Source organism: Rattus norvegicus, chromosome 7 (genome assembly GCF_036323735.1).
Source record: "Rattus norvegicus strain BN/NHsdMcwi chromosome 7, GRCr8, whole genome shotgun sequence".
NCBI lineage: Eukaryota > Metazoa > Chordata > Mammalia > Rodentia > Muridae > Rattus > Rattus norvegicus.
This window is the reverse complement of record NC_086025.1, coordinates 129,254,834-129,269,185: the sequence shown is the minus strand read 5'-3', so window position 1 is coordinate 129,269,185 and position 14,352 is coordinate 129,254,834. Positions and strand designations below refer to the sequence as shown.

At 43.1% G+C, this 14,352-nt stretch overlaps 1 long non-coding RNA gene across 1 annotated transcript in view; it reads left to right on the top strand.

Moving 5' to 3' along the window:
• Positions 1–14,352, top strand: part of LOC120093717 (uncharacterized) — a 79,596-nt gene that overhangs the window by 20,536 nt on the left and 44,708 nt on the right. The window lies entirely within an intron of this gene.

Here is a 14,352-nt window from a genome sequence, read left to right as displayed (position 1 = left end):
TTAGCTATTTTCTTATGGATGCCATAAGAAATGATAATTTTTTTAATTTTTACATTTTAATCTAGATTTTTTTAATCCAAACAAGTTGACATATGAAATTAACCATCACACTTGACTTCTGAGACTTTTGTTCCCGCCTGTCACGTTGGTTTTCAATGTCCACGAGAGTTTTTTTTTTTTTTACTGTGTCTTGAAGTTTCTCATGCAATTTCCCTCCAAACTGACATTACCGTGTTTAGCGTTGCCTGATGAATAGCGTGCTTAGGAAGTGCTCTCTGTTGGCATGCTTCTTTGAAAACTCCCAGCACAAAAGACAATGATAATTTGAATATCTTAATGCCGTTACATTAGCAGGGAAATTGCTCCAGAGTGACGCTGTCACAATTTTTATTACAAATCTCAGTGAATGGGAAGAGATTTTACTCAGGAGACTGTGGCTGGGAAAGGACAGCAGATTGTTCTGAGGCTGTCTGCAGAGATGTATCTTAATTTAGCAAGCAAAATCTTAATTTTAACTGGAAAATTTTCTTTTTCTTTTTTGGGTATATTTATTTAAATTGTAAATTCCTCTGAGAATTTATTCAAATCACACTATTGGCTGTAGAACAAAATGCATGACCGATCACATACGAAGGTGCCTTTTCAGAGTGAAAATAGAGTTTGACCTTATGTTTCAGTTTATGAATATGCTAATAACCATTAATTTGCTCTGTTTTACGGGTTTTTGTTCCAGTAGCTCTTTAAGAACTTTGAAATGGTAATTTGCCAGGTGACTTTTTTCCTCTCTCAAAGGCAGGCCACAGTTCTAATAATGTTTGAGTGGTTGGAAAATAAACAGCAGCAGTGCATGCAGGGGGGAGGGCAGGGGGAGGGCAGGCAGGGGGAGAGCAGGGGGAGGGCAGGGGAGGGCAGGGAGGAGGGCAGGGGGAGGGCAGGCATGGGGGAGGGCAGAGAGGAGGCAGGGGGAGGGCAGGGAGGAGGGCAGGCATGGGGGAGGGCAGAGAGGAGGCAGGGGGAGGGCAGGGAGGAGGGTAAGCAGGGGGAAAGCAGGGAGGAGGTAGGGAGGAGACAGGGAGGAGGCAGACAGGGAGGAGGCAGGGAGGAGGGCAGAGAAGAGGCAGGGGGAGGGCAGGCAGGGGGAGGGCAGGGGAGGACAGAGGAGGCAGGGGGAGGGCAGGGAGGAGGGCAAGCAGGGGGAAAGCAGGGAGGAGGTAGGGAGGAGAGGGAGGAGGCAGACAGGGAGGAGGCAGGGAGGAGGGCAGAGAGGAGGCAAGGGGAGAGCAGGGAGGAGGGCAGGGAGGAGGGAGGGAGGAGGGTAAGGAGAAGACAGGCAGGGAGGAGGGTAGGGAGAGAGTAGGGAGGAGGCAGGGGGAGGGCAGGGAGGAGGTAGGGAGGAGACAGGGAGAAGGCAGACAGGGAGGAGGCAGACAGGGAGGAGGCAGGGAGGAGGGCAGAGAGGAGGCAGGGGAGGGCAGGGGGAGGGCAGGGAGGAGGGAGGGAAGAGGGTAGGGAGAGGGTAGGGAGGAGGGCAGGGAGGAGGCAGGGAGGAGAAAGGGAGGAGGCAGGGAGGGGGAAGATGCTCTAAGATTTGTCTTAGAGCGTCAAAGTGATTTCTAAAAATGATAACCAAAGATATAAGATGGTTGTATTTTGTACAGTATGTAGCATAAGCTGTAATTATATAAATAATTAAAATGTTTTTTAAAAGTGCAGTGTTAGCCTGGAGTTCCTGTAATGGTGCTGGCAATGGTGCCAGCACTAAGTTCACTCCACTAAAATCAAATTATGGAGTTCTCTAACTGTAGTGTCTAAATTATCAAGTCAGAGGGGAAGAAACCCTCTTCATCACAAGACATTCTTTGATATTGGAGTGAGCAGGAACCCCACAGGGTTCCACACTCACTTCACTTCTCTTCACCCTCTGTCCGCTGCTGGACGTCAGTGCCCACAAGCCGTGTTGGTTACTGGCACCAAATAGTTCATATGGTGAGACTTCTATGGACCCACCAACAGCATAATGACACACAGGCGTATTAACATTTTAAAGCAGCAATCTCTCAGCCAGCTCATCTTAACCCTACTATTCCTGGCCTACTTCTGTCGCTATGTCTACCTCTCTGTTCTGTTCTGGTCCACCAGTCCACCCCTAGTCAGCTGGCGAATCTCCTGTGCCCGGTTCTTTTCCCAGAATCACTATTTCTGCCTGGCAGTTCCACCTCCACTTCCGGCTCAGCCACTGGCTTCAGATCTTTATTACATCCAATAGGCAGGTAAGGAAGCATGAATGTTTACACAGTCCGAGGCTGGGGATGGCCATAGAAATAACAATGCAAAGACCTGGCTAGCACTGAGCTCTCCGCCGGTTTGGCAGTCAATGATTGAGTAATATTCAGAGACAAATGTCACACCATGTACAAAAGGCTGCCCTGCAGGTTCATCCTGGTTCTCAGATTAGAAACCTAGCAATTTTCCACGGCTCTTGGTGCTGTGGCCTTTGCTCTTAGCACTGTTTACAGCCATACCGGGTGACTCCTGATTGCTCAAATAAACTTCCCTTTATCTTTACACATCATCATCTGGAAAGTGGTTTCTTTAGTCCTTCATTCAGAAAATCTCTGAGCATAACTTAGAACCTAATTCCAGTAGAGCCTGTTCCTGAGGCTTCTTTAACTCTGCAGGGAGGTAAATGTTCCCACAGTGGCGTCAGCATTTGTAAACTAACACAGACAACCTCACATTGCTGTTTAGACCCTATGTTTCCCTTTCTAGAGTTAGAGTTTTCCACTACAGGGCTCTACTCAGTTTTACAGCTTCAGTGCCTACGACATAAAGCCAGTAAATCTGTATTGGATGTGCCGGTTACAAACATGAGTAACACTAACAGCATAAGGCATGGTGTGGTCCTAGGGCCACAGATGTGTTTGCACACCTCTCCGTTTGCCCATTCATCCATCCACCCACCTACCTACCCACGCCTCCACCCATCCTCTCACACATCCATCCATATGTCCATCAATCCATCCACCCATCCATCCATCTACCCATCCATCCATTTATCCATCCATCCATCCACCCACCCACCCACCTACCCACCCCTCCATCCATCCATCCATCCATCTATCCATCCACCCATCCTCCTACACATCCATCCACTCACCCACCCACCTACCCATCCTCTCACACATCCATCCATCCACCCATCCATCCACACATCCATCCATATGTCCATCCACCCATCCATCCACCCACACATCCATCCATCCATCCTCCTACACATCCATTCATCCATTCATTCACCCATCCACCCATCCTCCTACACATCCATCCACTCACCCACCCACCTACCCACCCCTCCACCCATCCTCTCACACATCCATCCATCCATTCATCCATGTACACGTCCATCCATTTATCCATCCACCCACCCATCCACTCATCCATCCATCCATCCATCCATCCATCCATCCATCCATCCAATAAATATTTGTTGAGCATACTTAATGTCAATCCTGTATCTTCTAATGATGTGCAAACAATATAATCTTTGCTCTTCTGAAACTTATAACCTACTAAGACAGTGAGTCTCAAGATGTGGGTTCCAACCCTTCCTCAGGGGTCAAAAGACCCTTCCTCAGGGGTCACTGAAGACCTTTGGAAAATATAGATAGTTACATTACTATACAGTAGCAAGATTAAAATTATGTAGTAAGGAAATAATCTTATCGCTGGGGATCACTGCAACATGAAGAACTATACTAATGGGTTGCAGCGTGAGGAAGGTTAAGAACATAACTTTAATTTTCTTCAAATCCTATTTTTAATGATGGTTCTTAAATGCTTTAGCTTTCCTTGTAGCCCACCACCCATCAGAGGTAGAAAGGATATGGGGAAGTAGGCCTGTTTAGAAAGGTTCTTTGGAGCAACTCCAGTTTGTGTTGTCTGGAAGTCAGCAGTTTGGTTCACAGATTCAGCTCGATCCACTCGCAAACACTTCATGTATACCCCAGAAGTCCTGTTCAGTAGAGTCTGGTTAGCGACAGCGGTGACGTGACCTAGCGTGCCTCAGCCTCACCTTGAGTCAGCATGAGGAACCAACAGGAACGCCAGGAGACGTCCTCAGCTGTGCCTCTCTCAGGGAAGTGAAGATCAGCGGAAGTGGGAGACTCACAAAACGTTCCTCCACGTGTTTGCCCCAGCAAACACCATCCAACACAACCGACTTTCTGAAGAGCCCTTACGTTTCCACTTCAGTTACCATTTTACCACGGGGGAAAAAATTCTCAGTTTCCAATAGGATCTCCCTTTTAGGCTCTGGTGTGGGGGGCCATACCTGGAGCCTCAACATTCAGCAGACCGAAGCAGAGGGATGGGATTTCCAGACTAGCGTATACTACAAAGTGAGCGCAGCGCTGAGGACTAGAACCGCCTTCCTCTCAGAGGATGCTCTGCCCGGAGCACGCGCATCCCTTTCAATTCTTTAATTTCTTCCTATCCTGTTATCATGAAATGTTTTGTTGGGTTAGTGGCCCGGCGTCCTAGATTCTAGGGTTCTGTGCCTTCTTCCTTTTTGTAGTCTGCCACTGGAGTGCATCCTCAGGTCACCTTTTCTAATGATTGGTTTTTTCACACGCACGTGTGCACCCTCGTGCCTGTATGCGCACCATATACACGCAGGTGCCTGCAGACACCAGAAGAGGGCGGCAGCTCCCTTGCACTGTGAACTGAATGCAGGTCCTTGAAATGAGCAGCAGTTGTTCTTAACCACTGAGCCGCACTTTCAGTCTTTCTTTCTTTTTTCCACACAGACTGTGTGACTAATTGGCCTGCTGGGTAGCCATCTTAGATAGAAGCTACTTTGCGGCTAAACTTCTGGGATTCTAAGCCCTAGTCAGCTTTCCGTGAGTACAACGGCCTGACAGATTTCCCAGCTTCTCTGTGACTATCTTCTCATCTGGGAAACCAAGACTGTAACGATGGTACCAAGTTCTTTGTCGTGTTCTGGGGACAAAGTTAATAAGTGAGTAATTACAAAGAGCTCAGAGCTATACCTGCATTATAATGAGATTTTAATAAACCTTAATTAGTGCTATCAAATGGAAGTTGCCATTATCCCCACCCCCACCCCCAGCCCCACCATGGAATGGAATAGTTCATCTGAACACAGAATCTAGATTCAACATAATTTCTTTTTGTGCGTGTTTATGACAGTGCACCTGTTGCTACGGGCCTGTTTCGTTTTATTTCCTTTTTAGATTTGCCTTCTTTGGGGCTTTTATTTTTCAGGTCGTTTTCTCTTTATTCTAGGGGGAAAAAAAAGTCTAGAAGAGCTTCAGGAAATCCTCGGGTGTAGCAGCCAGCCATCATTGGTCTCACTAGTGTTTGGCCACTGTGTCCCCGGGACATTTTCTCTTGGGTTTATATTCCTTTACCCTCACAGAGCCTTCCTCATTCTGTGATTGAATCTAACACTTGACCAGGGGGGTTCAAGGAGCACTCATTGTGTGCTGTCTAGTAACTCTGTCACCTAGCTTTTCTGTTGGCTTTCCCCCTTTGGTGGCCTGTTCACATCCTCTCACTGATCATTTGTAATAAGCATCCTGTCTTAGTGAGGGTTTTACTGCTGTGAACAGACACCATAACCAAGGCAAGACTTATAATGGACAACATTTCATGGGGGCTGGCTTACAGGTTCAGAGGTTCAGTCCAGTATCATCAAGGCAGAAGCAGGGCAGCATCCAGGCAGGCATGGTGCAGGAGGAGCTGAGTTCTACAACGTCACCTGAAGGAAGCCAGGAACAGACTGGGCATTCTCAGGCAGCTAGGACGAGGGTCTCCAAGCCCACCCTTACAGTGACACACTTCCTCCAACAAGGCCACACCTTCTCAATAGTGCCACTCCCTGGGCCAAGCATCTGCAAACCAGCACACAGCCCTTCCTTTCCTATTCTATTCTTGCATCATCCTCTCTAGCCTTTTTGAGGATACTCTTTCTAATTTATGAAAGTCCCTCTGGTTCCCTGCATCATGTCTCCTTTTTTTACCCCCTCCCACATCAAATTAGATGTTATTTATGCTAAAAGTCCCATACATAGGCTGAGGAAAAAAGGACTCAAGGGACTTTTGATTTGATCAGCTGTCCATCGATAAACTATCCCCAAATCCTGTTCTTTGTTCAAACAATGAAAATCAGGATAAACTGGAGACAAAAGAGTATTAACAGTGTAAACACCCAATTTCAGTCACTGTCGCCTACTACTACTTTCGAGGTTTAAAAAAAAAATCAATCTAAAAATCTGAATCTAGTATTTCGAGCAGAATTGGGAAATAGAATCTGTTTTCAGATCCTGTTACCAACCTAGGAAACCCTTCTACCAAGGCAGATGAGGAGGAGAACATTAATAGCTGTATAGCTGTTGGGTGAGCATTAAATTACATGGTGTAGGTCGCAGACCACCTGCTAAAAAGCTCAGAGAGAGGGAGGGAGGGAGGAAGAGAGGGAGAGAGAGAGAGAGAGAGAGAGAGAGAGAGAGAGAGAGAGAGAGAGAGATCCCAGCTTTGTTACACAACAACCAAGGAAAAGACACATGTTTTCATGACAATAATTAGTCCTCATATATAGGAGCTTCACAATACTATAGAATTGCATAGTATTTCACCCAAAGTCACCCACTAATTGAGACGCCTATACATGTGTGTTGACTGATTGTCTTTATTGGGAGGGAAGGTGAGATTCCTCTTGTCTTTATTACCATCTATTCAGAGGCGCCTTGCCTCTGAATTTCGGTGCTCTCCCTCCCCCAGGGATGAGCAGACACCACCTAGCTTCATTGGTGTGTTCCCTGTGGTGCTCTGGTTCTTGAGCAATCCATTTCTAGATCACCGCGGTAAGAAAAACTTAGCTTAAAAATCACCCCGGCTTTCTGAAAAGAGTCTATGTAATAGGAAGTCGGCGGAAAATGTTTACCATTGCAAACCTAGGGGAAATTCTCTAAAACGTAGAGAAGATGGATCTGTTTCCTCTTATTTGTATAGGAATAACCACGCTGACTTCCCCTCTGGTGTCTCTCCCCCTCCCGTCATTTGCCAGGTAAACTATAGATTATCCAGATGAGCCCGAATTTAAGACGAGTGCTTTCAGCATCAGATGTGTTATACCTTATGGTAAATTTGGTAAACATGGGAAATTTTGATCTAATTTAATTACTGTCCAAAATAATCTCTAATAAAGCACTACTCCAAGTTCAGGGAGTTCCATTGGATGCTATACCCGTATCCCTCCACAATGTACAGGAATCCAAAGGCAAGGCGCAGAGGCTTGGCTTCCTCCCCTTAGCTCATCTATGGGACCTTTATGTGTTAACTCCCAAGAGAAAATGGTAAATATATTCACCTAGACTTTGTGAGACACAGCACATTCTAAACAAACAGTAAATGCTAAGAGTAAATAAGTGTAAACATCTTAGTGGATTCGACTCTTAGCAAAGAAGGAGTGGGGATTAAATCTAATGACTAAACCTTCCAAAAAAGAGCCATTAAAAAAAAATCCAAATAATTCCCACGCTCATGCTATACGTTGACTGGGATTTTAGTATATGAAGCTCAGTGTCTCTGTCGAATGGGAAGATTAGCTTAACATAGTTTATGCTTGTTCTTTTTAATTGTCTTAATTTTTGAAGTTGAAATGCAATTACAGAATTTTCTCTGACCAAGCCAGCTCAGTCAGTCAACAGGTTCTCCAGGGCAGAAGCAAGGGTAAAAAAGAAAAAAAGGACTATTAGACAACACTGTAGCATGGCCCCAGCCAGTGCTGAGGCTGAAGCAGATTTATTTTTCTCCAATCTTTTATAGCATTTTAATTACATGCAAGTAATCAGATCAATTCTGGGTCAAGGAATAAGCAAGGCAATAAACAGAATCCTGTAAACACCTTTCTAGCCGCTAATCCTGATGACCAAGACAAAAGGACTGCCACAAATGCCTCACCTGAGCTTGCTCTGAGCTTTGCATTAACTCAAATGTAAATGTTCTGAATCTGAGCCTATTTCCTGAGTCCTGGCCCAAAATCAGATTCCCACCTTGCCCTTACTTCTTTGTCCTGTCCTGCCAAATTCCCTCCAAGTTTCTAGAAGTGGCCCCCAAAGCTCTCTACAGTTCCCCCTTTTTAATTCATAAACAAAACTGCATCTGTCTTAGGTCATTCTGATCAGAATGCCTTTATTACCTGTCATGGAATATGCATCATTGAAAGCAATGTCTTAGGTTGGTAAGGCTCTGCACAGAATTGACCCATTTCTAACTACCAGTCCACTAAATTAATAACTCTGTCTGGGGGTTCATTTTTAGTTTCAAACCATGTATTTTGGCTGCCAACATGTTGCTGTTATTAAAGGCAGGCTTTATCACAGTGGGCAGGAATAAAAGTATTCCCAGACAGGAAGGGCTAGCATGATTAAGCTATATATGCCATTCTCGAAGCTTGACCAAGATGGAAATACTGACCTCGGGCCATGAATAATTTTATCAGTGGTATCTGCAGCATCAAAGCTCAGTGGAGCAGTATTCTTTAAATTCCTAACCTTGGTATGCAAAGTTAAACACCCAGAGAGGTGTTAGTGAAAGACCCCCAGGAGCAGGGAGATCCTCACTCAAGTCTCGGGATGATGCGGCCCCCCAAGAACTCACACAAGACCATCCTTGCTGTAATCACATGAGGTTTATCAATAGGAACCAGTGCACTGGGGTCGAGACTCATATCCCATGCAGGGGCAGTGGAGTTCGACCACCAGTAGCTAAGAGAAGGGGAATTTAAAGGAAGAAACCACAACCCAAGGGGGTAGGGAGGGCATCATTGGAAAATGTTGAGAATACCAGTGAAAAATCACAAGGAGAAACTCTCTGTTTCTCAAGATTGTTTAACTTTATGGTTCCTGGGAGAAGCTTCCTGCTTCTCAAGATTGTTCTCTAAGATTTTAATCTAACTTTATGGTCAGCTAGTTCCTGGGAGAGAGTTGTCGAACCGGCCGATGTAATTACCCATTCTATGGTCCTAGGAGAAGCTTCCTGGTACATACAATCTCAGGGCCTAACCAATTTTTTTCTTCTCTGAACCTTTGTCTAGGGTGGGGGAGGCAACCTCAAAACTTCTACCTTTCATTAGAATTATGCCAAATATCCTGCAAGTGTCTTTGAACTTTTCTCCAATTATAGTGACTATCATTGTACATTTTAGAAGTAACACAAATCCATTGATATTTAGCATGACACTTGAGATGGCTTCTTACTCTTAATCTCTGAACACCCTCTCCAATAACTTGAATAGTACCATAAAGAGCATCAACCCGTTGTTCCCAATGCCTGTCTAAATCCTCCTAAATACTCAGAACATTAGTAACATGTTTTGGTAAATGATTAACAAATGTAGCTGTCTTAACTTCTTGTGTTAACGCAATTGCAGAAGCAGTAGTACTAGCTAATACTGCAATTAAAGCTGCTATACCAGCAATAATCAAACACACTATCCTCTTGCTTCTGCTTAAGGCCTGACTCACTTCTTCCAGTGTTTGCAAACCTTTTTCAGAATACCAAGGTCCTGTACTCACAGGCAATAGAACAAAAGCTGGTTGATAAACCACCATAACAGACATGTCAGACTTCGATACATTAACACAATTAGAAAGTGTACAATCAATACGACTTATATTAAAGACTGTAGAAGAGACAAAAGTAATTTAAACACGGTCAATTAATAAAAGATTTAGGAGCCTTAGCACATGCATTAGTATTTGTTTGAAGTCCAGATCCTCTCCCAGATTTATCCACTGCCAAAGTAACTTCATACAAGACAGCTGTCAATTTTCAAATATCTCTGAAAATGTCTAGAATCAGCCTTCCAAATTAAGACTGTTATTTCCAATATTGGATTGATTTCTAAACCAGCCCATGATTGAGTCAGAATATCCAGTCACATTAAAGAAAAGAGAAGAGTCATTGTAACTTCTCCTTTTCATTATCTATCCCACCAGGTCTAAAAGCTTGAAGCAAGGCAGCGTGTCCAATCTGGGATATAGGCAAACAAAGGTGGGTCAGGAACATATGTCCAGTACAGCTTTCCCTGCCACCATTGTCAGGGCACTCAGCAAGCTCACAGGTCAGGATCATTCTTTGTCCCAGCATCAGCGTGTCTCACTAGTCACTGTGGCAGCTTCCACACTCCTGCAGCATCGTGTGGTGGAAAAAGTACAGACACGTTCTCTTCCCTGTATTAATACCTGATTGGAATCATGCCATATGCCAGTAAGTGGATCCTTCCTTTTCACCTAGGCATAAGTATGCCTAGTTGTAGGGTGCCATAGACACTCAGGAGAGAGTTCCTTCGCATCCAAATTTAAAATTTTAAAATAAAAAAGAGCTTGATTTAAATAATTGTGTGGTGTACAGGGATGTAACCCCCCCTCTTTATTTTATAACAATATTGTTTTAAAGCTCCACAATACCTGATTCACAATACCTTGTGCTTAAGGATTATAAGGAAGCCCAGTAATATGGGTAATATTAAATTTTCAACAAAACGTCTCAAATGATTGATTTCAGTAGCCAGTTCCATTATCTGTTATAATCTGATTTGAAACACCAAACATAGAAAAACAACGTAGGCAATGACTCATTGCATTTTTAGTTGCTTCTCCTGTTAAAGCAGTTGTAACTAGAAAGCCTGAAGTGGTGTCAATGGTCACATGTATGTATTTTAATTTTCCAAAATCAGAAATAGGAGTAACATCCACTTGCCACAATTGATTAGGTATAAGTCCTGGAGATTAACACCATTATATGGTACAGGAAGAAGTTGAGGACATTGAAGACAAGTCTTTACAACTTGACGTGCACATTCCCTAGAAACACCAAATTGTTGTCTTAAGCTATTAATATTTTGATGTTGTAAAAAATGAGATTGTATGGCTAATTGTTCCTATGTTCTGCTGTGGCATTGCCCTCTGCACTAAGGGGTCCAGGTAATCCAGTATGAGCTCTTAAATATCCTATAAAGCAAGCAACAGTACCTTCTCTTAAATTAAGTTGTATTTGCATAAATAATTGCAAAATTTGAAAATTAGCAGTCTAAAAAAAAGGAACACTTTCAAGCAATTGCAAACCATAAGCTATATATTGGCTATCAGTATACAAATTTAAAGCTTGATTTTTCAACATTTCCAAGACAGTGGTTATAGCACGAAATTCAACTATGTGTGCTCAAGCAGGGGGAAACTCAAAGAGAATGAATATGTGGTCCAATTACATACACTGCCTTCCCATTAGATGAGCCGTCTGTAAATACAGTAAGCACATTCTCTGTTGGCTATATACACAAACTTACAGGAAATACAAAAACATGCATACAGGCAAATTGAAACGACTTTCTTTTGGATAATGATAATCAATTTTGCCTGCAAAGTTCACACATGCAATAGGTCGAACATCGGTATTCTGCAAGAACCAATTTAATTGCTGTTTGGAATAAGGAACAAATATTTCACCAGTTGCTTAAGACATTCTCTCCAAAATACTTTCATGATTCTATTCTACAATTCTGTATTAACACAGCAATGCAGATGCAGAACAGGGTTTCAAACTTTGCTTCGATACAAGGAAAGATGAATCCACATTAATGGTCTCTTTTTACCAAAGGACTGCTGTGGGTGCAAACAACCAACAATTGATCATAGTCTATATAACCTATCTGTTGTTGACTAATAGCTTCCTTTACCTTCTGCAAAGCTATGTCTTCATCAATTAACTGTTGAGGGGAATTAGGGTTTGCATCCCCCTTGAGAATATCAAACAGAGGCTTAAGTCCTCCTGGGGTGAGCATAAGGTGAGGTCTTAGCCAATTAATATCTCCTAACAACTTTTGAAAGTAATTTAAAGTAAGTAATCTATCTTTTCTTATTTGAATTTTCTGTGCTACAATTTGTTTAGGATATGACTGTTATCCCAAATATCGAAAAAAATATTGCCTTTGAATCTTTTCTGGAGCAACAACTACTCCAAAATATTAAGCTCACTGTATGAGAGCAAATACTTGTAGTAAAATTCCTTCAGAGGGATCAGCTAATAAAATATCATCCACATAATGAATAATATTTGCTGGAAGATTCAAAGTCCCTAACTTCTTGTGCTGAATTGACTAATTTTTTTTTAACATAATGTAGAGCTATTAGCCATTCCTTGAAGCAAAACTTTCCAACAATATTGCTTCACGGGATCTCCAAAATTACAAGCAGGGATACCACATGCAAACCTTTTACAATCACGAAGGTGTAAAGGAATAGTATAAAATCAGTGCTTCCAATCCATAATAATTCTATATGCATTTCTTGGAATGGCAGCTGGAGTAGGTAAGCCAGGCTGCAATGCCCCCACAGGATCCATAGCCTCATCAACCCTTAGCAAACCCTGCAACAGTCTCCAGCTGCTTCCTCCCAAGTTGTCCTTTACTTGACACAGCTTATTGGAGCGCCATCGTTGAGGCCCCATTTGACCAAGCCAACTCAGTCAGTCAACAGGTTCTCCAGGGTAGGAGCAAGGGTTAAAAAGAAAAAGACGATTAGACAGCACTGTAGCATGGCCCCAGCCAGTGATGAGGCTGAGGCAGGTTTATTTTTCCTAATCTGCCTTTATACCATTTTAATTACATGCAAGTAATAAGATCAGTTCTGGGTCAAGGAACAAGCAAGGCAATAATGAGAATCCTGTAACCAGGGTTCTAGAGGCTAATCCTGATGACCAGGACAAAAGGACTGCCACACATGCCTCACCTGAGCCTGCTCTGAGCTTTGCATTAACGTAAATGTAAATGTAAATGTAAATGTAAATGTAAATGTAAATGTAAATGTAAATGTTTTGAATCTGAGCCTATCTCCTGAATCCTGGCCCCAAGTCAGATTCCCACCTTGCCCTTACTTCTTTGTCCTGGCCTGTCAAATTTCCTCCAAGTTTCTAGAGGCAGCCCCCAAAGTGCTTCACATTTCTCTTTCCCTTTCTTTCTTTCCTACCCCTCCTATATATTCCATTTATCTTGCTTTCCCTCAAATTCATGACTTCTTTTCCTTTTAATTCTCTCTCTGTCTCTCTCTCTCTCTGTCTCTCTCTCTCTCTCTCTCTGTCTCTCTCTCTCTCTCTCTCTCTCTCTCTCTCTCTCACACACACACACACACACACATGCACATGCAAATATATATGGAGGGAGGGAGAGAGAGAGAGAGAGAGAGAGAGAGAGAGAGAGAGAGAAGCAGAAATCCAATATGCTCAGTCAATACAGTGTGGCTTGTATGCATATGCTTTTGGGACTGACCACTTAGCATTGGAAAACCAATTGAGCTCTTCAATCCACAAGTTGCAGGCAGAAAAAGAGTGTGACTAGGCTTGGTGTGGAACCTCAAGGCCCATCCCCAATGAAACAACTCCTCCAAGAAGGCCACAACTTTCAGTCCTTCCCAAAGAATTCCACTACCCAGAACCCAAACATTCAAATGTATGAGCCTATGGGGCCATTCTCATTAAACCCACACCAGCTCAGGTGGGACATTTTGTTTAAACTATATGTGCACACACATAGACATATATGTATTATATATGGTTTTAGATTAGTAGATATGACTAAGACTTTATTTTTTAGACACCCTTACTCTCAGCTGTTCTCTCTGTATTGACTTCTCATTTTATGCCCCCTTTTCTTATCTCCCTATTGAAATTATTTTAACATGATATCCCACTCTTTATCGCCCTCTGACCCCTGCAATGGCCCCCTTTACCTTCCTGGGTTCTATGGTTACTCCAGATTATATGCTCATATCTGAACGTTCAGATTTAGCAGCCACAGATGAGAGGAAACAGTCAATGTCTGACTTTCTAGGACTGGGTTATCCATTCAACATAATATTTTCTCATTCCATCCATTTGTCTGCAAATTTCATGATTTCATTTTATTTATAGCTGAGTTGAATTGGAAATCTCTGGTTCCTTTGGAGACTCATCTATGTCATATGGTGTTTTTCTGGAAACAGTCTTATGAGGGGATGTTTTTGTTGAAGCAGACATGTGGGGGGATGTTTTTCTGAGAACAGACACATAGCATTTTTTTGGAAGCTGCCTGGAAAGGGGGCATGTAATGGCTAGGGCAGATACTTGAGGGAACACATGATGTTTGAAAAGGGTGTAAATACAACCCAACAGACAGTGGATGATGCTGTGTGGTGTGGGTTTGCCTTGCCACTCTTTGCTGGTCATCGTCTGTCGAGACTTTATAAAGAGAAACACATCAAAGAATTTCTGGTGTTTTGGTGGCTTCTTGACACT